This window comes from Hippocampus guttulatus, chromosome 4 (genome assembly GCF_054856545.1).
Source record: "Hippocampus guttulatus isolate MCC_2025c chromosome 4, RoL_Hgut_1.0, whole genome shotgun sequence".
Taxonomy (NCBI): domain Eukaryota; kingdom Metazoa; phylum Chordata; class Actinopteri; order Syngnathiformes; family Syngnathidae; genus Hippocampus; species Hippocampus guttulatus.
In genome coordinates, this window is record NC_141264.1 from 10,153,231 (window position 1) to 10,180,000 (window position 26,770).

General features: G+C 41.6%; 1 protein-coding gene and 1 long non-coding RNA gene across 2 annotated transcripts in view; both read left to right on the top strand.

Moving 5' to 3' along the window:
- The window catches only part of mrpl23 (mitochondrial ribosomal protein L23), a 63,624-nt gene that overhangs the window by 21,573 nt on the left and 15,281 nt on the right, over positions 1-26,770 (top strand). The gene's annotated exons all lie outside the window — the stretch shown is intronic.
- On the top strand, positions 19,554-22,309 carry LOC147205884 (uncharacterized). Its single transcript, XR_015100710.1, has 3 exons — positions 19,554-21,613; positions 22,042-22,098; positions 22,171-22,309. It is a non-coding gene; the product is annotated as an uncharacterized LOC147205884 (long non-coding RNA).

Here is a 26,770-nt window from a genome sequence, read left to right on the forward strand (position 1 = left end):
CCCAATCTATGTGTTATTTGCAGAATATTAGCCCGTTGACTCCTGTCTTGTTAACGGTGGGGGGTGGAGACCTTTCAACACTGAAGCCCCTTTTCCACTGCACTGTACGTATTCAGTTTTCCGCAGCCTTATACTTGGCTCTACTTGTCTCAGTTTGGGGTTTTCAATTTTCCACTACAACAGAGGACTGCCTCAGTAGTTGCGTGGAACTGATCTGCCCTCACTTGTTTAAAACTGCATAAAATGTATTAGTCGGGGAGATGGTCCAAAATGCGAGATGTGACAGTGTGTGTCTTAATTGGTTTCAACTAGATATAGGCGTGCCATGAGTGCAGATAGACAAGAAGATGGTGAGGCAGAAGGAAAGGTCACAGCAGTGACACAACAGCCTAGCTCAAATCACCTATCTAATTATTAAGAGGCCTGGTCTAACACAGGTCAATTTACTGTTGGCTCCTCAAAATTTTCTTTGAGTACTCCTAAATTTAAGTTAAGGACTAATTTGCTGACTTCAGTGGTTAAAGTTGAACATACTACTACTACTACTACTAATAATAATAATTATTGGCCGGCCCGGTGGTTGACTGGTTCGAGCGTCGGCCTCACAGTGCAGTTTGAAAGTGCTCTATAAATACAGTTGAGTTGAGTTGAGTAGAGTATACTTGTTCTCCCGGTGCCTGCGTGAGTTTTCTCCGGGTACTCCGGTTTCCTCCCACGTTCCAAAAACATGCATGGCAGGTTGATGGAACACTCTTAAGTTGTCCCAAGGTGTAAGCGTGAGCGTGAATGGACGTCGATGTGTGCCCCACGATTGGCTGGCAACCGGTTCAGGGTGTCCTCTACCTACTGCCCGAAGACAGCTGGGATAGGCTCCAGCACACGTCGTGACCCTTGTGAGTATAAGCGGATCAGAAAATGGATGGATTGGTGGATGGATGGATTATTCTTATTCTTATTTTGTACTCCACTTTATTTTGAAGAAAGACTAAAACTCAGAGAGGTGTCCATTTTATTATTTATACATATGCCGATTCAGTTTACTGCACACATTTGTTGATGCTGTTCTGAAATTAGAAACAGAGCTTCGAAAAACCTGTGTTGAATGAGCATGAGCATGAGTAAATGTGCAGAGAAGGAATTCAGCAAGTAGGACTTCCATCTTTTCCTCAATTTCAGGCCGGGTCTGCGTTCCGTATGCCGCCCTCGTCAATTCTGTCCACTGTGTTCATAAAATATAGTTCACATACAATGAAAAAAACAAAACAAATTAAGTCCGCTTTTGGCGCGGACCAAATAAGCAGACCAAAGGATTTTTCTGGTGTAAATATACGTCTGAATTCAGAGCAAGTTATTGTGTTTTATTTTGGATTTAAATTATCTGTTGTAAATAGACTGTTCTGCCTTTAGTCAGAACTAAACAAAAGTTCCACTTGCATTGAGGCCCGAACAATTGCGACTTGGCAAAGAAGAAAAATGTGTTAGGGCCCAGGAGAGGTGGAAGTAGCAGTGGATCCAAGAGCGAATGGGGAGCAGGATAATTGTAGAATCTAGTGATGGGTCCAGCGACACCGATGTGTTGACGCATGCGCCGGGCTCACAGAGCAAACCACGTGTCGGTGCATGTGCTGCTTCATTACGTCACGTGATTGACACGTGAACTGCACCGGCGCAGTTTAGACTGCATCGGCTGCGTTGACACAGTCCAGGCTGCTAATTGACACATCGGCTGCGTTGACACAGTCCAGGCTGCTAATTGACACGTGAACTGCACCGGTGCAGTTTAGACTGCATCGGCTGCTTGGCACAGTCCAAGCTGCGCCACTTAGTCCAGGGGGCGTAGACTCAGTGCAGGGGCCGTTGACGCAGCAAAAGCCCGCACAGTGTATCCTAAGGAAGTGCGTCTGGCGACACGATGCCGATTGCCGAAACAAGCCAGACCTCACCCTCGCTCGAATAAAAATATATGTTTGGGCAATACGGAAAACACACTGATTATCAGAAAAAATGTGTCCGTCTGACTTCGAGCGTCATGTCGGCTGTCATATAATAGGCTATTATTTTATGAGAAGTGCTTTATGAACGTTTGTACTGTACGTCATACTCCAGTTGATTGAGAGGTCCCGCCTATAAGGGGGAGTTCCAGAAAGTGACTGCGAGTGAGCACACCGCATGTTTGATGACTCTGCCACGTTGCTATTAAAAGTCACATAAAACGTAAACCTTGTCCGCTGACCATCATTACATCGGCTAGGCTAGTTTAGCTGTTGTCGTAGTTCAAAGCTTAATATGTGGCGTGGGTTGGGTCGGCGCCGCGAGTACGTGCTCGCGCTCACGCGCTCGCGCTCACGCGCTCACAACAGAGAGCAGCAGACTATCGACTGCTGAGATGCGCTTCACTCGAGTGACGTTGCTACAGTACGTGCTTATTATGGATTTGGAGCAGCTTCCGGACAAATACAAATTGTCCGCCGTGTAGAGCCATTTTGATCTCCTTTTGGAGAATAAGGTATTTATTAAAATCTCCTTGTCTCACCAAGTGCCTCTCGGATTTTTGACATGTCTTATTCCATTGTGTGTGTGTGTTCTCCACAACAGGGGAAATAGCATGCATTAAACGCAACAGACTGAAATTTAAAACACTGGAGCATCTTATTTTTCTAAATCAAAATTTGTGAAGACAAAGCCCACAAGCATCCTCATTCACATGATTTTCACATTATTGAAACACATTGAATGATACAATATGAATGCATGGATGTGAATGATATTGTCAAGGGTCAATGTCATTGTCAAATATGCTTTATGTATGACATGCAGCATAGATGAAATTTCTTCCTCTCAATCCTCAGTGCATAAATGCATGCAAACATGCTGTGCATTAAACACACACAGCTAAGAAAGGATAGCAGCTACACTGTATAAAAAAGACATGTAATCTGAACAGTATAGACAATATAAACAATATAAACAGCATAAACAACAACATAAACAATGGCGCTTGTGGCTATTGTGGGTAGAGTGAGGTAGTGCATTGTATACACGTCATCATCAAATCAGTTTGTTCAGCCTGTCAAGTGGGTTGGCTGCAGGGATTTTGAAGGTCCAGCAGGTGGCAGTGGTCAGCGACACAGTATCAGTACAGTATCAACACAGTGTGTCATTGTGTCGACACGCCTCATGAGGCCTCATGGACCCATCACTAGTAGAATCACTTGGTCCGGGGGTGAAGGAGCAGCGGCAGGCTGGGCAGGGAGGCACTAGGAAGAAATGAGAAAGAGTAAGAAGTTGTACACCAAACAGTTGTGCGCTAACAAAAGGCCTAGATACCACTCGTAGGTCACGAATCATCTCGCACCCGCTTGCAGATCAGCAGAGGTCTTATACACAGGTGGTGATTGCTGATCAGCTGCAGGTGTGGGAGCACCTCTGGCCCAGAATAGAGGAAGCAAACAAAGTCCCCGGAAGTGGACCATCAAAATAAATGAGGAAGCCATAATACAAAACCCTAAGGAGTATCGTTTGACAGCACATCACAAAATACCCCTTCACGACAGGGTTCGTTCAAGGTCACAATGAAAAATGTTTGCTGAACATACACCAGGCGTTCATCAAGAGTTTTTCAGGGGTTTTTTCTTACTTCTACTGGTATCGGTCTGAAAGAAAGTGGTATTGAACATTCCTAATCACCACATATGCACCCATGCTTTGTAGCTGCAAGTTCACTTGACCACGGAAAATTTCATGGGCAAGTTAGGGCCTCTAACCAAACCCCAATTAAAGCTTTTGCTAACCAGTTACAATAAATGGCAGAGAAGGCAACACAGATATAGTATAACAAATTGGCACTAATAGTTGATTTACGGTACTTAATAGCACACACACACACACACACACACACACACACACACACTAATAAGCGTAAACAATATCCGTATTTAAACAAAAAAAAAGATGATTTGCAGATTGAAACAATGTCAAAATATGTAGAAAAGTATAATTTTAGTATTTATGCAGCACTTCCCACCTGAAACACAATCTTCTGTCTCGAAATGGATGAATTATGAAAACTGTGTAAATGCAACAATTTGGATGCATAATTGAAGCAACCATGAATCTTTCAAAAGCAGACTTCCTGTGTTCTGTTACCAAGCAAGTAGTGTGGAATTCCCAGTGGAGTTTAGTGTAGCCACTGTCTCACACTTCAGTGTGTGTGTGTGTGTGTGTGTGTGTGTGTGTGTGTGTGTGTGTGTGTGTGTGTGTGTGTGTGTGTGTGTGTGTGTGTGTCGGTCATGCATGCCCTAGTGCAAGGGTCGGCAACCTTAAATACTCACAGTCATTTGGACTGTCTCACACGGAATTATTATTTTTTTTAACCAGGAGTCCTAAAAAAAACATTTTGACACCAAAATTGAGGATTATGCTGCATATATTGTTGTCTTTCTTTTTTTTTTTTTTTATCTTACCTGCTGTATTAAAAAAAAAGAGCTGCTACATAGAACTTGCAGTCTTTTTGTTGGTAACAAAACCATTTTAACGGTATAAATAGGTCTCTTTGAGTCCTCCTCCTTGTATGGATGAAATTTAAATGATCCACTGCAGTGAACCAAAAATGCCATCTGCTTCTTTGTTCTATCATCACTTTATCTTGATCTCGGTGACGTACAAAGGTGTGTTGATGCCTGATATGAACGGGCTCTTGCAGATGGACTTTTGCCCATCGGAAACCAATAGGTCATGGGGCGGGGGGGGTAGAGGTTTTGATGAAGAATGAATGCCCCCTGAGTTGCCGGTTGAGTTACTCCTGACTTCAAATAAAAATTACCAGTTCACTTTTGGGATGTAGCTCTTGAATATTTTGGTATTTGGATTTTACATCATCGGGTATTCAGATAAATACAAAAACTTTTTTTTTTGCTTGGTCGTAATAACAACAAAAAAAAACAATTTAATCAACGAGCGACTGGTTTTCATTTTTAGGTTTTCAAAAAAGACGTGTTAGTCTATGTGGATTTTTGTTTGTCACACTTAAATGTGAATAGGGATTTCACGGCTGTTCCGCAGTATGTTAGCACCCTCTGTCTGTGAAGGTCTGAAAACTACAGGCCAGTTGACAACAGACCAGTTACATGTATGTACATGCGGGAGTAAAGTGGATGGGAAGAGTCGCTGTCCACAATGCCATTTTCTGTCTGGTCATTGATGTTATTGCAAGCAAAAAACATATAGCTTTACATATTTGAGACAGAGATTACAACAGTACACGTATTTACTTAGATCTTTAATTCTAAAACCTTATACGGTACAGTAATTAACATTCATCAACATCTGACTTCTGAGACAGGTGAAGAGGGTTTTGTTGGTGGCATAAAAGGCGGCTGATTTGTCGGCTTTTATTTCACGCAGGACTCCCCTGCTGGAGGTGTAGCAACGCCACTCGAGTGAAGCTTGCATCAGCGATCAATGGTCCGCTGCTTTCTGTTGCGTGCGCGCAAGCGCGAGCACGCACACACGTTCAACCAATCAGCGCTGACGCAAAGGACGTTACAGATCAAAGATCTTTGATCTACGAGAACAGCTAATATAGCCTAGCCACAACAACAGCAAAGGACAGACGACACGACGCTTGAGGTCGGACGGACACGCTCTCCAGTAATCTGTATGTTTCTCTTCTTTTCTTTTCTCTTTCTGTCAAAGTATATATATTTTTCTACTACAATAGTAGTCTCGTCCATGACGTCTTTTTTCATTCCACCGGGGTTTCGCCAATGTGTTTATAAAGAGACCAAAAGGCGCTGACAGTGTAGCTGAAGTTTTTAAATTAGAGAAATACATGGTGACGGGTAGTGCTATGACTTTCATCTTATCTTCTTATTTGAAATAGGTTGAAGGTTTCTTTTTTTTTTATCAGACAATGGTATTTATTTATTTTTTTGTGAACCGAGCTGACAGTTTCAGCTGTCATTTGAGCCTTTGCCTGAGTTGTCAGTTTCAAGGCATTGCTTCAGTGGTGCCAAAGGGTTGCTTGGAGCACAGCCTAACTTGTATGAAGACTTACAACTTATAAAAAAAAAAAAGCAATCGCGAACACAACACAAAGATACAGTATGCAAGACAGATAACAGAATGGTGACGATGTGCAGCAAATCAACTCATGGGATAAATCCACTCATGCTCTCATTGGTTGATGTCGCGCTGGCAATATCACACGCCTTGTTTGAGTGGGCATGTACAAAACCTCTGAGTCACGTCAGCGCTTTGTTCGGCATGCAGGGAAAACTCTCGCATATCAACCTGAAACAATGTGTCTTTCCACATTTTGGGTGCCGATATGGCTGTTTTTTAAAAAAATTTATATTATTAGTAATTTTTGGAAAAAGAAAAACGTGAATTACTTAAGCCGCAAAATGTGAAGTGCAAAGTGGCGAGGGATCACAGTATTTATTTTCCAAAGTCACAAAGAGCCACAACAGAAGGATCAAAAAGCTTCATGCGTATCAGGAGCTGTGGGTTCCCGACCCCTGCCCTGTAGGATAAGTGTTTGCCTTCCAAGTATCAATTGCTTTATAATAACAATCATCCTCACTTGATGGTGAACAGCATCGATAAATATAAAATTCTTCATAAAAACCTGCTGCCTCATACTCCCTCTGCTTCCCCATATGCTCTCTTGCTCTCTCTCTCTCTCTCATACACACACTCATACACAGAAAAACACTTTCTTTTGCAACATTTGGTACAAAACAAGTTTTTTCCTAATTGACTCCACATGTGGGAGAGTGTTCTGTAGGTCGATGCTCACACCAAGGCCCCCATTCCACCCTCTTCCTTTCCTCCATCAGCTAATATTGCAGCTGTAATGCATTTTCTTTCTCTCTCTGTCTCTCTCCACCTCTCTCTCTCTTTCTATCTCTCCCTCTCTATATCCCTCCCCCCTCTCTCTCTCGCTCTCTCTGTCTTGGTTTGTGGTTGAGGGGAGGCCTCCTGTTAGCGGGGTTCCGTGACGGACATTTTCCTCAGTCAAAAGGGGTGACCCAACTATTGGGTAAAGAGCCTGTGTGTGTGCGTGTGTGTGTGCATGTGCGTGTGTGCGCAAATGCACATGCGTGCAGTGACCATTGGAGTTGAATAAGGTCATGATGGAGACATGCCAGATTGGGGAGGTCCAGAGACGGGGCAAAGTTATCGGGGGCTGTTTTGTGTGTTATAGAGTTGAGGTGCTGGTACTGGGATGAGCAAAAAAACAATAGTTGAGCAATGAACAATCTTTTGTCGTTTACATTGTTTTTAGGTTTGGCTACACTTCACAGGGAATGATGTGTCAGAGTGAGATTGGATTCATGCATTGCTAACGGCTACGCTCGGAGTAAAGGTTTTTAAAAATGTTTGCAGTCAGCTCTCACACTTACATCTGTTTGATTCTCCAAGAGGCTTACTCGGGGAAAACTAATTTGACATTGCACTTTTGACCCCATTTTCTTGTCACATAGCTCTTGTTTTGTTTTTAGGGCTCTTTTGAAGATTTTTTTGTTTTATCATCTCAATGTGACTTATTGTCAGGACTGAATTTATTCCACACATTCCTTATAGGTGTTGATTCATGACATGACTTCAAGAGGATAGGCTATAACTTCTGACAATATTCTTTGTGTATGTCAGACACTTCTCATCTCATCACCATTCATTTAAAGGTTGTTTTCATTTAAAAAAAAAGATCCGTTCTGTGAACTTTGAAATTATATCACATTTGGAATATGTTTAAAAAGTATTCATAACAATCAGGAGTGCTTATAACAATTTTAGTCTGGTTCTCAAAGGATTGCCTGAGATTGTTGCTAGGGGCTGTTGTATTTATTTATTTATTTTCCACCACCCACCAAGCTCACTGGATGAACCTAAAGACTTGGACTACGTTCAGACTGCAGACAAATGTGACTATCTAATTTTTTTATTTTTTATTTTTTTCCCCATATGTGACCTGTATCTGATTTTTAAAAAATGTATTTTGTCTTTAATGACAGACTGCCCAAAATGCTCTCCGCGCGGGTGGGGAATGGTGCTTGGGAGGGATATTGGCATTTGTCTGTGAATCTGCAAAGTTGTTTTGAGAAACAGTATTGACTTTATATGTGACTTAAATTTAATCCCAATGAAGAAATGAGGCAAAAGTGGGCATTCGTGGTGATTGCAGTAATTCAGCCACGCAGATGTTTGATTTCTTAAGCATGGCAATGACTTGATGTCATCTTTAGTAGAGGTATGTATGCATGGAAGGAGGTCGAAAAAACTCGCCTCAATTTCCTAAAATATTTTTACCTTGTCCCGCATCGCTCGTCTGTAGACATGAGTTAATAAAAAGATCAGCCCCTAAATGCTGAACCGTATTTACTTCCTTAAGCACCATGTTATGAGTGACATTCGCTCTACTTATTCACATGCAGGTAACTTTGAGGACACATTTGGTTAACACAGCAGACAGACTGAGGTTACCATTAAGATGTAGTGTGAACAATCGTACCAAAAAAATCGTATTTCATCCAAAAATCCAAATTCCGCATTAATTTTTTTACCTGTAATTTTAGAACATTTTGGGGCGGGGGCGGGGGTGGGGGGGGGGGGTTCGGACTGTGTATCAAATTGCTAGCCTTTTGTGTTTATCAGTACGAAAGAAGTAGTTCTCAACTTCAGAAAGGTTGGTGAACCCTGACTTGGAGCATGAGACCATAATTAATGAATTGGGGAGATATTGAATTGCGAGGGGGAAGTATTGATCAATATTTTCACCCACACCTACTATTTGAGCACTGTCTCATTTTTGAAAGGGGTTCAACTGAGCAAAGCTAAATTGATTACAAAATAAGATATCACCAAGAAAAAAGTTATATTGTAATTTTGAGAGCATTTAATATGCGAATCTCAAAACTCTAAATTACAATTCAGCACTCTATGGTACAAATGAACAAATAATATTGCTGATATTCTGTGTATTTGATACAATATATTAACTTACTTTTGACCATAATGTAATTTACTAATTCCAGTTTTCAGCCATGTGTCTTTGCTGCATAGCTGTTGTATTATTGTTTTGTGTTTTGACATATGTTAACACGGTTCCCACGGGCCCTTAAATTTCATAAAAATCCATAAAAAAAGTAGCTGTAAAATGATGTTCTTAATTGTCCTTAATTTTCAGGGAAGGCTTCTAAAATCAATAAAAATCCTTAAAAATTAACCTGTGGTGTTCATTTCATTTGTGTATGTCATTTTCCCCATCCTTCCAATTCATAGTTTTGTCATGCCTTCCTGGTTCCCGCTCTGCTTTTCCCACCGTCTCCGATCAGTTCCGATGATGATCACATGATCACTTTGGGTCATTTCGGGCCAATTTGACATTCAGTATGTCAAATAAAGGGCTAGCTGATTGCCCCTAAAAATAAAGATGAGCCCTTCCTTTGGCAGCAATGATTTGAACACCAGCTCAGATATGTGGCTTTCTGTTCATTCAATCCACCGTGAATCCCCTGCTGAATGGAGAAAAAGTCCTTAAAAATGGCTAAATTAGCCCTCAAAAGTCCTGAAAAGGCCCATAAATAAAAAGCAAGTGGAAGAGTGGGAACCCTGGTTAATTAACCTGCTGATTTGCTGTCCGTATTTAGTTACTCTCTGCTTTAAAAAATGTGAAAACCGTACGATACCCCAAGCACTTGTTCTTGTGACTCCATTTCCGGATAGTTCAGTGGTTCTCCGTCTTCCCCTGTTAATTGCTCTTCGTCCGCGTCTATTTGGAGGTAATAATACTTGGCACACGTGTTGCTTCTCCATGGAGTCGAGGATCAGTGACTTAGAGGAGTGGCTCTTTACTTTGGAATGATAGTGTTTGGCCACGTGAGGCATCCAGTCGCAGCTCGTAGGTAGCTGGTGTGGAGCAACATAGCGTAGTGACTATCAGCGGGAAAAGGAGGGAGGATGGACATGGACGCACCATTCTCTTGTTTTGTTTTGTTTTTTGTTAGTTTTTTTTAACCAGCTCGGAGGTGGTTAAAAAAACAGTGGCGGCAGCTCCTCGAGCTCCATGGTCAGATGTGCTTGAGCTACAGCATTGTACACTGAGGCAGATATTTTGATGTCATCAACAGCCATTATCGTGATTGGTCAGGAGTGTTCGGGATGCTTACCTTAGGTCAAATTTATACCCTCTCCCACACTCTACTCTGTACTGCTTTAAAATGTTTGGTACTCAAATGCGCAGCAACATATCAGAATCTGGTGCACTTACATCAATATTTTCAGCCCTTATACACACTTGTGCACCACTTATATGCATAAGATAGGAGCACTCCTGATGATAATTTACATTTCTGTTTAGTTTGGGTTAGATTTTTTTTCTCTGTCTTTTGAAGATGCAGTAGTAAGCAAGTACACGTTTCGGGTTGCCAACTGCAGCACTTGAAGTGAGCTGAGTGATGGGGGTGCAGGTTGAAAGCTTCGGCAGAGTGATGCTGGGATTACATGAATGGGTTGTTGGATGGCTCTCTGCATTTATGAATGATACAGTTGGATGCCAAGCATCAGATTCCCCATAGAGGATGAGGTCACATCCAGTGGGTATAAAAAGCCTACACACGCTGTTCAAATGCCACGTTTTTGTTTTTCTCATATATACAGTAAATATATCCAAGAAAATAGGTCATAGTCAAATATTTAAATCATTTTTCTTCCATAAATGAATTTATAAACTGTAAACTAAATTAGAAAATGCAATTTTTAGAGAAATTCTGTGTGGAACCTCAAATGCGAAATGATATGGAACATCATGGAATGATATGGGATAGGTCTGTAACAATACATTTTTTCGACTGATACAAAATGTATCAATATAAGGCCAAATGATTCAATACAAATAGACATTGCTTTTTGTGAACAATAGAATTCAAAGCAATTTCAAGGTATTTCAACACGTTATTTTCATACAGTAGCAATGGTTTATGTGTCAATCACCATAAACTAAGTGAAGTCACTCCAAATAAACAATAGATTTTTTTTGGGGGGGGGTGTGGATTTTATTTTAAAACCAACTCAGCTTTACTCATTCCAAATGTAAAAAAACAAAAACAAAAACACACCATTGATATCCGAATATGCAAGTTCTCTTACTATTCTAGCATAAACAAAGTGCAACACCACAACATGCATGTTGATGACATCCCGGACTCACTGTCCAAAGATTTTTTAAACCCTTTAAACTGTTTGGATTTTAAAGAGCATGTCTCACAGTCGACTCACCATAGAGGGCACACCCTGGACCTGGTCGTAACTTACGGCCTATCTGTTGGTGTGTCTTCTGTTTTTGAGGAAACACTACGTAACGTCTGAGGTGGTTGGAGAGTTTATCAAGATTTGAAAGAGCACTCCTGCTGACATTTTACCTGCACCCTGTGATTTTATTGTTGATGGTGAGCCGATTGCAGGAGTCGGCAACCCAAAATGTTGAAAGAGCCATATTGGACCAAAAAAAACAAAAAATGTGTCTGGAGCCGCAACAAATTCAAAGCCTTAGAAAGAAGGCAACACATGCTGTATGTATCTATATTGGCTAAGTTGGCTACAAATACACAATGAGACTTCTTGATTAAACGTTTTCCCCCCCCCACAGTGCATCCTGTAGAGCAGGGGGGCCCAACCTTTTTTGACCAAAGCTCTATTTTTCGATCAACCAGCCTACCGAGATTGACCCGTAACCGCACACGCACACACTTACACACGCATGTAATATTGAGCAACAGCCATAACAGCCGCTGAGATGAACGAGGCATGGGACACACTTTTGCAGCGTGTTAGCTTTCGTAGCTGACGTGTACCGTTTTAAAATGCTTCTCTCGGTCTTTCAGATTGCCATTCTTTGCCAGTTCCCTCGGTGAATTGGACATGAAATGCCGTTGCTTCTTACAACAGCCACCTGTCTGGCATCCCACCCTGCTAATAGAAACGTGTGTCGCAGGCTATGACACAAATCTTCGTTGACGGAAATGTTGAAATGTAATATTTATTCGACACATTTTTACAGCATTGGAAAGTGTTAAGAATGTTTGTCCTCCTACAGAAACCATATTCAAACAAAAAATATATTTTCACTCCCCCATCTTTTTCCATTTTCAAATTTTTTTTTAAAAGATTCCTGGAGCTACTAGGGGGTCGCTAAAGAGCCGCATGCGGCTCTGGAGCCGCGGGTTGCCGACCCCCGGCCTATGGGAAGGGGAATCCACATTGCTTCTTCAAGTCGTACCTGGTTGCACCCTATGGGTGCCACTGTGCGTTTGGCATCGTCGAGCTCCACTTTCAGTCCTGCCTCCAGAGAACAGCCCCAGTGTTCCTAGCTGTTTGCCCAGGGTGGCCCTCCCAGGGACATAAAGCCCCAGAAAAGTTTGCTCCTCAAATCATTGGAGCACACAAACCCCTCCACCATGATAAGATGATGGCTCACAGAGGGATGTCGTGAGATCAGAAAGACAAAATGCATTTCTCAGTAATACGATAAGGCACTCCTTGATCCCTGTCGGATGTATCTTTTTTTCCCCCGCAGATCTGTAAAATACAGGAAAAATGTTTTTTAAGTACAATTGGGGGCGAGGGGGTAATACAATTCACACACACATCAAGCAAAATCATTGAATAAGAGCAACAAAAATGAAATTAAAGACAGCGGTCAAACCGATTTAGCCGCTTGTACTTACAGTACATGTTTGAAAATGAGATGGAAGAAGTACAAACTCTTCCGTTCCTCCACCTTTCACTTTCTTTGGAGTCCGACTTATCATGTAGCAATTTGCACCGAAATACAAAGATAGCTGAAATTCGTGAGACACAAAGTAAGTGATATTAAAGATGTGAAAGAGAAATCACAACTGAGTGTTCGACAAGGATGCTCTGATGGTTTGCCAACTGAAAGGTAGTTTTGGGAACCCAAACAATATTTTTGCGAAAATATTGCAGACAAGGTCGCACTTTATTTTGTGGCACAGTCCTTGTCCTGGACATTGAAGTACCGTATTTTCACGACCATTCGGCATGCATGCGCGCACGCTAAAAACACGTTAGCTTGAAGCATACGGTAGCATGCCAAGACATACAGATACAAGCTAAAAACACGTTTTTAAAAAGGCAACGGAAAACTGAGTTCCGTTGTATTTTATTTAGCCATCGTACAATGTACTCACGTTTCTCGATCAATCATCACCCAGAAATCCATCAAAGTCCTCATCCTCTGTATCAGAATTGAACAATTGTGCAAGTACCGGTAATCCATCAAAAACGCCGTGTTCCCTCTCGTTGTCAGTCACTCTCATTGCCATGTGGCTCCACAGAAATGATGCCGGCTTTGCCAAAAACTCGAACAACAGTGCAAGCAGACATGTTCGTCCAAGCAGCCACAATCCATTCGCAAATTGTGGCGTAACTCGCCCGGCGCTGCCTCTCACTCTTTGTAAAATTGTGTTTGCCATCGATCATTCATTGTTCCCATGCCGCTCGCAACTTTACTTTGAACGCCCGGTTGATGCCGATGTCCAGCGGTTGGAGTTCTTTAGTCAAGCCTCCGGGAATAACGGCAAGCTCAGAGTTCATTTGCTTGACTTGGTTTTTCACCGCTGCTGTGAGATGGGCACGCAAGCCAAAAGCATAACCGATGGCTTGAAGTTTGAACTGAGCTTCGTAGGCGTGTCTCTTTGTAGAATTTATTTTCGGGGGTTCTTAGAAACCAAAACCGAAGTTGTTTTGCAACAATGCACATAGCCACACTCTATACAGGTGTTGGTACCTGCTTGGGGCGTACCTTTAGCGTCCACTTACACGCCCACCCTTCACTCATTGGCGGACTTCTTCCCCGCATGCCTGTCCTCACTCACATCTGCCTTTTCTCTCTCTCGCTCTCCATATGTGTATATATATACACGCTCACCCTTTACTGATTGGCCGACTTCTTTGCCGCATGCCTGTCCACAGTCACTTCCGCCTTTTCTCTATATAAACAGCGTGTCGGCTGTCAGTCAGGTTTTGGAACTCGGCGCATAGACAAGACGCTCCGCATCATAAGGCGTCCTGTCCATTTTGGAGAAAATTTTAGACTTTTAATGGCGCCTTATAGTCGTGAAAATACGGTACTTCAAAAATGTTTCTTCCCTAAGTAAGATATGCAGGAGCAGCTGACACGTGCTCCTCAAAATTGGTGATGTAATTCGTGTATGGAAAGGAATCTCAGACATTTTCCTCATGTTGTTTTCAGAGGAGGTCAAGAGGGGAGGAACCACAGTTGGTGTTCTCTGTGTGATGGGCGGCGCATGGCACATCCAGGCACGTGTGGGATGCTTGTAGCCATGTAACAGAGAAATTCCCACGAGTTCATACCTGCTTGACAGTTGTTTTGCACCTGAAAAACGTGCAGAGATGGACCGAGATGTGTGGCCTATGTGCTCGCTGGGAGCATTCTAGTAAACCTCCCCTTTATCACTCATACAATCACCACAGACTTGTAGTGTTTGAAAATAGTCAAAGCAAAGATTTAGAAACTGCACAACAGAAGGGAGATGAGGCACACCGATGGTCAAATGTGTTGCCATAATCATCATCGTCATGAAGTGGGCAGCTGATCTGTCTCCACATTGACACATCATCATGTAAGTCAGTGATTCCCAACCTTTTTTCGGCTCGGGTACCTACTACTGAACCAGACCATGAGCACCCACTCACAGATCCGTGGTGACGAGTCACCAAAAGTACAACGTAGAACAACTGATTATTAAATGAAAATAATTGTATTTAGTTTCCTTAAACTGACCATTTTATTTTGACGTGTTTTTTATTTAAAATGAAACAAAGGTTATAAGGTATATTGCCTTAAAAAAGAGGAATAAAAAAACTGCCATTGTTTTATACATAACATAACATTTATCACAAAAAAAATCAGCTCGTTTGAAAAAAAATCCCCTTTACACAGCCTTTTAAACTTGAAAGTGTAAACTATATAGTATATATAATATTAATAGAAGACCCACTATCGCAGTTTTACATTTGTTTCCCATCAGCCGTCTGAGCTATTCTTTCTGCCTGATCTGGCCACAGAATTATAACATGTTTCCACGCACCCCATGCAGTGGGCTCATGTACCCCTGAGGTACAATTATATTCTGTTTTCATTTATGTTTAACACAAAGTTAGAAGTTCAGTGGAATTGGGGTTCCCCTGGATGGGAAACACTGATGGATGCCCCAAATATGAAACTCAGTCTGAACAAAATGGCAACAGCCTTTGTTTCAATTGATAAAATGTTACATTTGCAATTTCTTACTCCCCCCCCCCCCCACACACACCTTCTGTTTTTTGTTGGTGTTCAGTCACTTGTGTGTCTTTGTAGATCTATTTAAAATCGCTATTTAAAATCGCATATTCAGTTTAAATTAATCTCTTCTTTTATTATTTATTATTTATTTTTATTATTTATAATTTTATCTGTGGTTTTATTGTTCTTGTCTGGATTGTAAAGTGTCCTTGAGTGTTTTGAAAGGCGCTTTTAAACAAAATGTATTATTATTATTATTATTATTATTATTATGAGTAAAGTGACAAAGCGATGTCCATCAATTGCAGGGCAGCATACTGGACGCTGCAGATGGATTATCTTGTATGACTAAAACAAAGATTCTTCCCTGACAAGCATGGACCACAAAGAAAAGACCCGCATATGTAGAGTAGAAATATGTATTTCCTGTGTGTGTTTCTATCATTTCCCAGTTTGAATGAGAGACAACAGAAAACCAGGGGAGTGGAACTGCCTTCTTATGTATAATATGAGGGGGAACGTGGCTTATATTTCTGCTTGACTGACACTAGATGGCAACGTTTTGCCTCCATTTTACCGAAGCATTCTTCTGTGCATCCCACTTACTGCCTTTTCGCTGCCCCAAAGTAGAAACTTTGGGTTTTGTGGATGGTGTAGGGTTGGGAGATGAGACCGATTCATTGGCAAATCTGAAATGTCTCGTTAAGGTTCAGCCATTGCTAATTTCATGGTCTGCTGCCTTAAAAAATTAATTTATTAACCCTTGAAAAACATATTGGTGGGGGATTACACCATACAAAAAGAACACTTGTATTGTGCAGCTGCAAAAACAAGTTGTTTTTTTTGGGGGGGGCGGGCGTTGGTGGGGTCAGCTATTGTGTGACTGATGTTGATGTTTTTCAATTGGAAACATCCACATTGAATAATTGGCCAAGTCTGAAATATTATTCACAAAAGAAACTTCCCCTTGAACTTGAAAATCAAGTCCTGTTGTTTTGAACGAAGGTCACTTATTTTACTCTCAAAATAACACTGACCACACGGACGTTAGAACCCCTAACTGGCCCCCTTCAAAAATTTCAGAACAATGAATCGCTTTGCTTTTCCGAACCGTTGCCTGGATTGCAGCAATTCTTGGTGGATTCGTAAACAATTTCCTCAAGAATACAGTGCCATTAAATTGTTGAGGAGTAAGAGTAGACTACATCAAGGTTCGGACACATAACCAAAGCCGACTGCCAATGTGTTTATCTAGCTGGGAACGTGGTGGGAAGGGGCGCAGGATGTGTGGGTGTCCAGCCCCGATGCTTTCTGTTGCTGATCTCCGGTTTGAGTGAAGCTGCGGCTCTGTGGAGTACCCTGCTGGATGTAGAAATGTTGCTTATCTGTAAGGAATTTTATTATTTTCAACTATTTGGATTGCTGTGGCTCGCACTCTCATTCCCTCCCTCTTCTTCCTTTTCACCTAGTCACGCAAACACAGGCTTTCCTCACACAGCCCTGTCTGTCTGCCTGCCTGTCGCTCTGCTTCCTTCCCTTCCCTTCCCTGGCCTGCCTCACCCTTGCTTATCACATCAATTAACATGTTTCACTTGTGGCGTTTTGCCCTCATTGCCCTCTGTGTTTGGCCCATTCTCACCCTTTATAATTCAAAATGCCTTTTTTAACTCTCCTGTACACTTTGTTCCAAAATATTATACATGTAGAATTTAAATTGAATAAATCTTTTAGTTTTATTTTTACTGTGTGCACACTGTGTGTTGTTTCTCCTCTCCTGTAATTCACTAACATAAACCTCTCATATATTTCAGTGATTTCCCAGGTGAGCCTAATTAATGGAAATTTATCCACAGTGGTTTCATAGTATTAAGCAAGTGTTTTGGCGGAAAAAGAAGGAGCCACTGAGTCATCCAATGACTGACAAAGGGAATGAAAACATACCTTTCAAGAAAGTCATTAGACTGCTAAATCACTTGTATGTGATTCTGAGAGAAAATGAGTTAGTTTAGATCGAGGTCCATGGTGCAAGTGCTTCATATGCAGAGAGCGGCTTTTAAAAACCCACTCATGACTTGCAAGCCCTCTTTGAAGTTGCTCGCGTATGTGGAGTCCCAAGAGCATCGCCATGCAGGGCCTCCAAATGTTTGCAGCCCACCTAAACACAGTATTTCAGCCACCTCTAACCATTCTCACAAGGAGAGACACACTAATTTTCAAGCACTTTTATTAACTTGTCCTCTTTTGGATGGTTCACATTGAATGAGTTGACCATTTTTGCGAATATGTAAAAAGAACTTTACCTTCCGTAGCAAAATCATCATCCTCTGACCTGTTGTACCCGACGGACAGCATTCTTTAAAGATCAATCAAGGGTGGACAGCAACTCTGGGAGGCACTTCTTGCATACTCAAATTAAGAGACACAAACCATTCATGGACAAACTAAACTGTAACTTGATCCGGGCTCAAATCCCCTTTGTATTTTTCAAATCGATTTAGTCAGTCTAACATTTTGAACTGTTGTGGATTGGACTGTATTTTTAGTCATTTTGGAAGACCATTTCAAAATAAAGGGGAGGGTGGGGAATACGAAGCATGATATTCAGGAAGTGTTTTAGAAGACTGGTAACTATGTGGGGAGGCTAATAGGGGCATTAAAATGTTTAAAAAGTCAACCACTACCTCGCTGAAATTCACATAAAGCGGAGGATCATGAAACATATCACCCGCAAAAATTGAGGCTGTATTGGCAAGTCAACTGTCCTCATCTCTTACGGTAAATCTTTGGTTTTCTCTGAGAAATCCTGACTTCATCTCTCATCCAGCAGCATCTTTTGGCATCTTCTTCATTTCCTACCATATTTTCTCCAGTTGCCCCTCATTTAGACGGCACACCCATGCACAAATGTGCATGCTCATAACCTTTCCTAATTACCCCTGACCTCTTGACCTGTAATGACACAGCTGCCACTTTGATCAGTCAGTCAGCATGCGGCGCCACCCAGGTTCTCAGTTGGGCTGCCGCTAGCCTGATAAAGCCTTCTGATAGGCCCCTGCTGATGCATTTCCTGTTTTGCTGTGCGTCTTCGTTTTTTATTTTCTCCACCAGCTGGTCGTGCATTCCTGAGAGTCGAAGAGGGGGCAGGGGCATTGCCTGGATGTTTACGTTGTATGTGCTTGTAGGGGTGACTGTGTATGTGTGTGTGTGTGTGTGTGTGTGTGTGTGTGTGTGTGTGTGTGTGTGTGTGTGTGTGTGTGTGTGTGTGTGTGTGTGTGTGTGTGTGGTTGGTAGCCTAGATAGTTGGCGCGGAGGTGACTGAAATGGAGAGGGCGGGGCTGTTGTTTTCATGAGTAGTTCGGGGAGAAATGGGGTACATTGTGGGGGTTGGGGCTGACATAGATGGTTAAAGGGATAATGATAGTGAACAGCTGTTCGTGTGTGTGTGTGCGCGCGCGTGCGTGCATGCATCTTGGGGGTTCACAAGGTTTCGGTGTGAGCTATAAAAGTGGGCGGTTCAAGATGATTTGATTCAGCGCTTGGTGTTCATTGCATCTAAGATGGGAATATTGGGTGGTGTTGTTCCTAGTTGTTGTTATCATCCTTGTGTCCACTTCAACACTAGATGGATGTCAACATCTTTGTGGGTGGTTGGGTGTGTATTTAGATGGTGATGATCCTTTTCCTGAGAGCTCCGTTACCAACGTCCTATGTCTCCAGTCGCCGGCTGGGAGCAGACATGCACACACACACGCACGCACACGCGCACACACACGCGTGCGCTCACACACACACACACACACACACACACACACACACACACACACACACACACACACACACACACTCACTCACACACACTGTTTGTTACCAGGCAGAGAGATTTACTCATGCGTATTTATGTCTCACTGGACCCACTGTAAAGTCTCTCTTTCTTGCACCTTGTTCATACACCTGTCGGATTCTTGATTGTTGTCTCATAAAGCATGTATAAAAAGGGTCTTCGTTTTCTATGGACTATGAACTTATTTTTTTTATATACTTACAGAGAGAGAGAGAGAGAGAGAGAGAATCTATCTATCTATCTATCTATCTATCTATCTATCTATCTATCTATCTATCTATCTATCTATCTATCTATCTATCTATCTATCTATCTATCTATATACAGTATATATATATATATATATATTTTTTTTTACATTCTGTCTCTCACAATTGAAGTGTGCCTATGATGATAAGTTTAGACCTCTGCATAACCGGTGGCTGACTAAATACTTTTTGTGACCACTTTGTCTTATGGCAGCTAAAAACTGGAGCTTGTATTTTTGAATCTCCCTGTTTATACTGGTTGAAAACACTGGGTCAACTCAAATGCAAAAAAGCCGCAAACATTGGCATATACAGTATATTTTATACCAAGCCAGCATGTGTGCAAGAGAAGCTCTCTGTCCAGAATGCTTAATCATATTGCCTAAAAAGACAGATAAAAATTTCCTCTGTTCGTACTTTTAATTTGTACCGCACCTGCTGCTCATCGAGACTGGTGCGTCACGGTGTTTTGTTTGATTTCCAATCACTCACACCAAGAGCTCGCTAACTTCTTTTACGTGCATACTGTACCAGGCACGCAACTCCAAATGTATTTTCTAGACGTTTTCAAAAATAATGCTAGCAGCAAGACACTTCTCTGCTTGCGCAGCAATAATAAGCAATTCTTTGAACTGGAGGAGATTTATGAACAAGTTGTAGGAAGAAAAAAAAGGCGGCAACACCTTTTTGGTCTGTGCCACTACCTTGCACAGCTGCTGCCACTGTTGATTCATGAAGGATTTGTTGCTGTTTGTGATGCCATGGCGACGTCCGAGACGTGACAAATAGTCGTGTTCCCGTTATATTTCACTCTGCATTTGCAAAGGCTGTACACGGCAACCGTCTTCTCAAGACAATCTTGTTTCTTGCAAAATCCAAAGTGTTTCCACAGAAATTATCGCATTGCTTTGTCTTAAAAATCCTTCTCCTTCTTCACCGCCATGATCGATGTTGATCATCGATTATTGTTGTATGCTTGATGTAAATGTCTGGCACCGACTGGAGATGACGTGCACGAGTGAAAAACTAATACGACTTTATTGAAAATAACATTCAAGCCTGAATTTAAAAAAATAAAGGAGCCTTATGAATTTTTTCGTATAAAATGATTTCTTGAATTATAATGATTCAAATCAATGCATCACAAAAATGGTGTTATGTTGAAATGTAGCCAGCATCTATGTGCACTCACCCAGTGCCTGAGGTTACGAGATGGTCGGCCAAAACGCATTAATGGGATTTCCATTCATTTCAATGGGGAATGATGATTTGACATAAACGTGTTTTGAGTTTACAAGCGTGATTATAGACTAAATCATACTAATTCGGCAACCTATCACTGCACGAGATCTGAATGCAACTTAACCTCATTTTTGCATCCTAGGATTCTTAACTCATTTACACCCTTTGACGTATAAATACGTCAATTTGCGCATAGCTGTTCCCTCCCCTTGACGTATTAATACGTCAATCACGTGTTTTCATGGGGGAGGGTGCAAGAGAGTCCGATGCAACTTCTCACCACAGGATTAGGCTTGACGGAAATGTTAAATAGCAAAACAATGGCCATCGGGTGGCAGTGGTGCAAAAATCAACCAGGATCATGCCGCAGAAGGCGTACAGTGAAGGAGGGGCGTATGTGGATAGTGGATTGGAACATTGGCAACTAGAAACGATGGAGAAAAGGAAATAACTAACTAAAAATGATTTTTTTTTTCGTTATAAAAGCGTCCTCGAAACAAAACAACAAAGGAGATGGTGTTTGTGTGGAAGAGAAAATGACGCTTCGGTCACTAATCGAAAGCGGCACCCGTCAAACGAATGTCGGCCTGCACAAACATGGCGTGCTACACGCAGCCCGCATAGCTCACGCCGAGTTTCGAGTTCATCTGATGAAGATGAACTTGCTCCACGTCAGCGATCATCGCTTGGCAGAGCATTTTGTGCCTCCCGATGCCCCACGTCGCCCACAAATCGTCTCCCCGGTGACTTCCAGCGATGACGGCAAAGAGGCTGCATTGCTTCGCATGGCCGACGCCGGGCACACGTCAGCGATTCGTTGGAATCGTCTCGTAAAGACGACGGCGAAAACGATGAATTGGAGAGCGATTTGGATCCCGATGTCGGACGAATATGTGCCTTCGGACATAACGGAAAGCAGCTGAGAGTCCTCGCCAGAGCCGCTGGAACGAGGAGGTAACTGCTGACTAGCTTGCAAGTTCCCATTCAAAACTTCATCACTTCTTATGCCTCCTCAGTCACTTTTATGCACCGCTACATTCCCCGCTATACAATGAAGTTGCCAGTAACACTCATCATTTATGTACGGTTGATGCGTCTCGTAGATGTGGATGAAAATATGCGCTGACTTGCATGTCGCCATAGGTTTTCAAAAAACAAACAAAAAAAAAAACAGGACACATTTGGTCCACATTTGGTGTTAAATTCCTATTCCATTTCATTTCAAATTGGATGCTGAGCAACGTGGAATGAATGGTGTAAATAGCAGTGTGCGAGCATGTATGTGTGTGTGTGTGAGAGATGTTGAAATGTAAGTGGAAAGCAACAATAAAAAAATAGAAAAATAAAAGAATGGTAATTGTACATACTTCTATAAATTACAGATTGTCCAACCAGAAGCCAAAAGATGACGACTCCTCGCTTTGGTGGTGGAAAGAAAGGTAAATAAAATTATTGTACCTCACTCAGCAGCAAGATATATTTGCAACTTTTTATGTTTCTATAATTTATAGGTCGTGCATCTGGACGTGGTGGGATGAATCGATGTGGTGACAAACTGGATGGAAGCCAAAAACCATCTTCTCCACAGCTGCACTTTTGTTCATAGTTCAATAGTTTTGTTGTGTGCAAATAAATTATTTTGCAACAAAAACATTATTTGTAATGTTCTTTTGTAGGAGGAACACATTATTGAGGTGTTTGAGCTGCCACAAAAGCAAAAAATAGTGTAAAACTTGAAATGATGCTTGAAATGCATGCTTTTACAAAAAGCTCATTTTCTCTGGATTTCTGCAGAAAATCGGCCTTTTCCATCAAACTTAGCAGTTTTCTAATGCTGATTGCCAACGAACGGAGAAAGCTAGAAACAAACTTTTTTTCTGCTGAAAGAAGAGAGTCTCACCTTTCTTTTGACAGGTTGCATGTATATATAGCCATAGAACAGAAAATTCTGTGGGCCTTGCAAATCAGTCAAAATTCAGTAAAATGTGAGGGATTGAGGGGGTTGCTCCAGTGAAAAGGGGTGGTATTCAATGAGTTAATTACGGACTCTTGCTCAGTGATTTCACAGGTGACAAATGTCTAAACTTTAGCAGACGTCGACTCTGATTGTTTTTGTGGGAATTGTGCACTTCACATATTGGATTAAAAAACTATAACGTATGCCAATAAATGACAGGATTTATCCGATAGGTTTGCTTAACTGGGAAAAGGTATTTTTAGATAATCCAAAAATAAATGTTTGTATTCTCTCACAGTAAATTGCTAAAACCGAGATGGGACAGTCAATTCGCCAAAAAAAACACAATCAGTGTCAACAGAGCAATCTCCTCTGACCTCCCCAGACCTCCCTCTTCTACCCAAGACTGTTTTGACACACTGGAGCACCTCCAAATGACCTCACTGGTGGTCATATTTTCTTGTGATGGTTACAGCAAGCGTGGAAGAGGAAATATTTTCTTCAGAACTAATTTGAGTCAGATTTTGTGCGGGGGACAACCTTCACCACAAACAACCCCCCCACCACACACGCACACACCACCACTTCCTCATGTTCACATCTGTCCCTCACTCCTCAGTTGTTGAATTGTAGTACTGAGGTCTGGACAGAGACGCAACAGTGAAGAGAGATTCTGAGTGTGGTGGATGTGTGTTCTCTTTGTCACTGAGAAAGTAAGAGTAAATGTGTGGGCCACCCAGAGGCCTGGCTGCTGAAGCTGTTTGTAGTCATCTGGCTACATCTCTCAAACTTTTACATCTTCTTTTCTTGCCTTTCCAACATTTCCTCAGCCAATTATTTTCTGTGATTGGAAATGCAGAAAACTAAAACACTCAATTGTGATATTACGCAAATAAACTTTAGATTGTTAGACAAAGTCTGCCTTCTACGAAGATTGCAACGGCATGGAATATGTGCGGGTTCATGTGCACGAGTTGGTGTGTATGTCTCAATCGATCGGGGTGATCTTCACAGTTTTAGAGAACATGTCGACGGCCAAAATGCAAATCCTCTGATCTGACTGAAGTGTCAAATCCAGGTCCAGAAAGCAAACCCTGGAACAGTTTGTCTGTCTATATATATACAGTATATATTAGAGCTGTCAAACGATTAAAATATTTAATCGAATTTAAAACGCAACTGTCATAATTAACTCAAATTGACTGAAAATTAATCGTGATTACTCACACATTTTTATCGTTTCTGAATTTCCTTTGATTTTTTTGTCCTATTTTTCCCCATTTTAATGCTCTCATCAACATGGAATTGTGAATCAGTTTTCTATGTGCAAAATGCAAATATTTACTGAATAACAATTTCGATTTTCAATTTTACATGAACATTTTTTACTTGGAGCAGTTATTCACACATAAACTCTCACACAATATGACTGTCCATCAACAACAGTGAAAAAAATATTCTGTCACACAACAGCTGCTCGAACAGCTCTTTTTATGGAATCAAAACAGAGCAATATAAAATTATGAAGTGCACATCTAAGGTAAACTAGTACTCAGCCTATAGTAGATTTAAGCCATGGTTGCATAATTCGTTTTTCTCAAATTTGCTCTGAACACAGCAGTCAGGCTATGTTGATTCTGTTGGTCCTTCTGGCGCGGAAGTCTCTCTATGGTTTTGTGTGGACATCATTTCGGATGACTACACTTGGTTCGATGACAACACTGGAGACATTTTACTTTCAATGTAGTCGCTAGGTCACTACCACTGCACCGCTGAACTCTCGATGTGCCTCAGCGCACCGTCGCTGTCAGACGAACACAGAGAAGCTCCACCCCCATTATTTATATGGACGCGGAACACGGTAACCTTCCACACAAAATAGTTCCAAACAAGTAACAATCGTGAGTGGCATACATCGAACTCAACAGAATGCCTGCTCTTTATTCACCGGAGGCTCATCAACCTAGTCTCTTATTTCTCTCCCGAAACAGTGTCTCTCCCGCTTGGTGTACCTTCACCTTCTCTGCTACGTACAATTTCTGTTCATAGCTTGTAATGGAGGCTCTCGCTGGCAATCCGTAGTGGAGTCGTTCGACGCAATGCGAATGATTTCAGCGTGAGTCTGGCTGTGGACAATGTTGACAGGCTTGCATGCAGTAGCCATACATTTAGCTCTGGCTTCAGCAAATTTGTTCTTCGTCATGTTATCCATTTTCTTCGCTTTGAAATGATCCATAGCTGTCTGTCTTAGACGAGGGGGCGGAGTACTCACATCAGCTGTGTGCTTGGCCATGAAGTGGTATTTCAGACTCGACGTGCTATGATGATAGCTCAGTTTACTACTGCAAAACATCCAGGTAACTTTGGTTTTGTCAGTGGAACTATCTGGCAACTTTTTAAAAGTAAACTTTCCATTCATAAACTCTTTAAGTATCCGTTTTCAGTGTCTCGCGCTACCGTGGCTGGCAAAACAGACATGTGCGTGGACCTGTGCGGCATGCTTGTTGTTTTGTTTCTGGTTTATTTATAGAGCAATGTAACATCCGTTGTGACGTGTGCTGCTTTAATCTTGCGGAAAAAAAATTAATTTAAATTAATGCCGATAATAACGCGCTAAACTGACAGCTCTAATATATATATATATATATATATATATATATATATATATATATATATATATACACACACACACACATACACACACACACCGTATTTTCCGCACTATAGGGCGCACCAAAAAGTCTTCCATTTTCTTAAAAGCTCACCGAGCCCCCTAAAATCCAGTGCATCTTGTGTATGGTCATTACGGAAATATGTCAACCCCAAGATGGCTCCTAGCTGGAGATATGCTTTCAATGTTATAACTTGCTGTTGGTTCAGTGAACTGTATCGCTGCTTTATTAAATAAGTTTTTTGTTGCGGATCCGAAAAAAGGAGAGCTGTGGTGTTGTTTTTTTTTTAAAGTCTCAACAAATGCAGGTACGTCTTTGTCCGTCTCTGTGCCTTCTCTTCTTCATTTCGACTCGAGAGACGTTCAAGGCCGCCTCCGAAAAACGTAAACGAACGACTACTTCAATGAAACTACGAAAATTTAAAATGATACATCACAACTGAAAAGCAAGCGAGGATATCACAAAATAAATTCTAGAGGCCCCCCCTACAGAATTTATATTGTGATTTCATCATTTGTGAATACAGTAATCCCTCGTTTATCGCGGTTAATGGGGACCAAAACCACCCGCGATAAACGAAAATCCGCGAAGTAGCGTCCAATTAACAAACAGGTTAAAAAAAAATTATATATATATATATATATATATACAGGTATATTTTTTTTAAGTCCGCAAACGGTCCGCGAGAAGCTGCAAAACAACAGCGAGTCACAGAGCAACATATACAGTACTGTACTCCATGTATATGTAAATGTACATATTTGAAAAAATCCGTGATACACTGAACCCGCGATAAACGAACCGCGAAGTAGCGAGGGATCACTGTACACAACAAAGGAATAAATAACTACTACTGACATCTGATCGTTCTGTTGGTGCTATCATCAAGGAAATGCCACTGCGTTTTTCGGAGGCGGTCAAGAACACCTCTCGAGTTGAACGGAAGAAGAGAAGGCACGGAGACGGAAGACGCACCTGTATTTGTTGAAAAAAAGGAGAGCTGTGGTTTTAATTTTTATTTTTTGGAAACGCAGACTTTATTAATGGTTTTCACGGTCTCAACAAATACAGGTACTGTACGTCTTTGTCCGTCTCCGTGCCTTCTCTTCTTCCGTTCCACTCGAAGGGCGTTCATGGCCGCCTCCGAAAAACTTAAATTAATGATTACTTCAATGAAACTACGAAGAAAATCAAGCGAGGAAATCACAAAATATCTTCTGTAGGGGGGATAAATAATTTATTTTGTGATTTCCTCGCTTGATTGTCTGTTTTGATGCATTATTTTCAATTTTCATAGTTTCATTTAAGTACAGTAATAGTCAATTTACGTTTTTCAGAGGCGGTCTTGAACGCCTCTCGAGTTGAACGAATGCCTTTCGAGTTGAATGGAAGGAGCGTAGCACCATCTAGTGGAGGCATTGTGGATTGCACCTTTAAAATCCGATGCGTCCAGTGTATGAAAAAAAATTACAAAATAGCAAT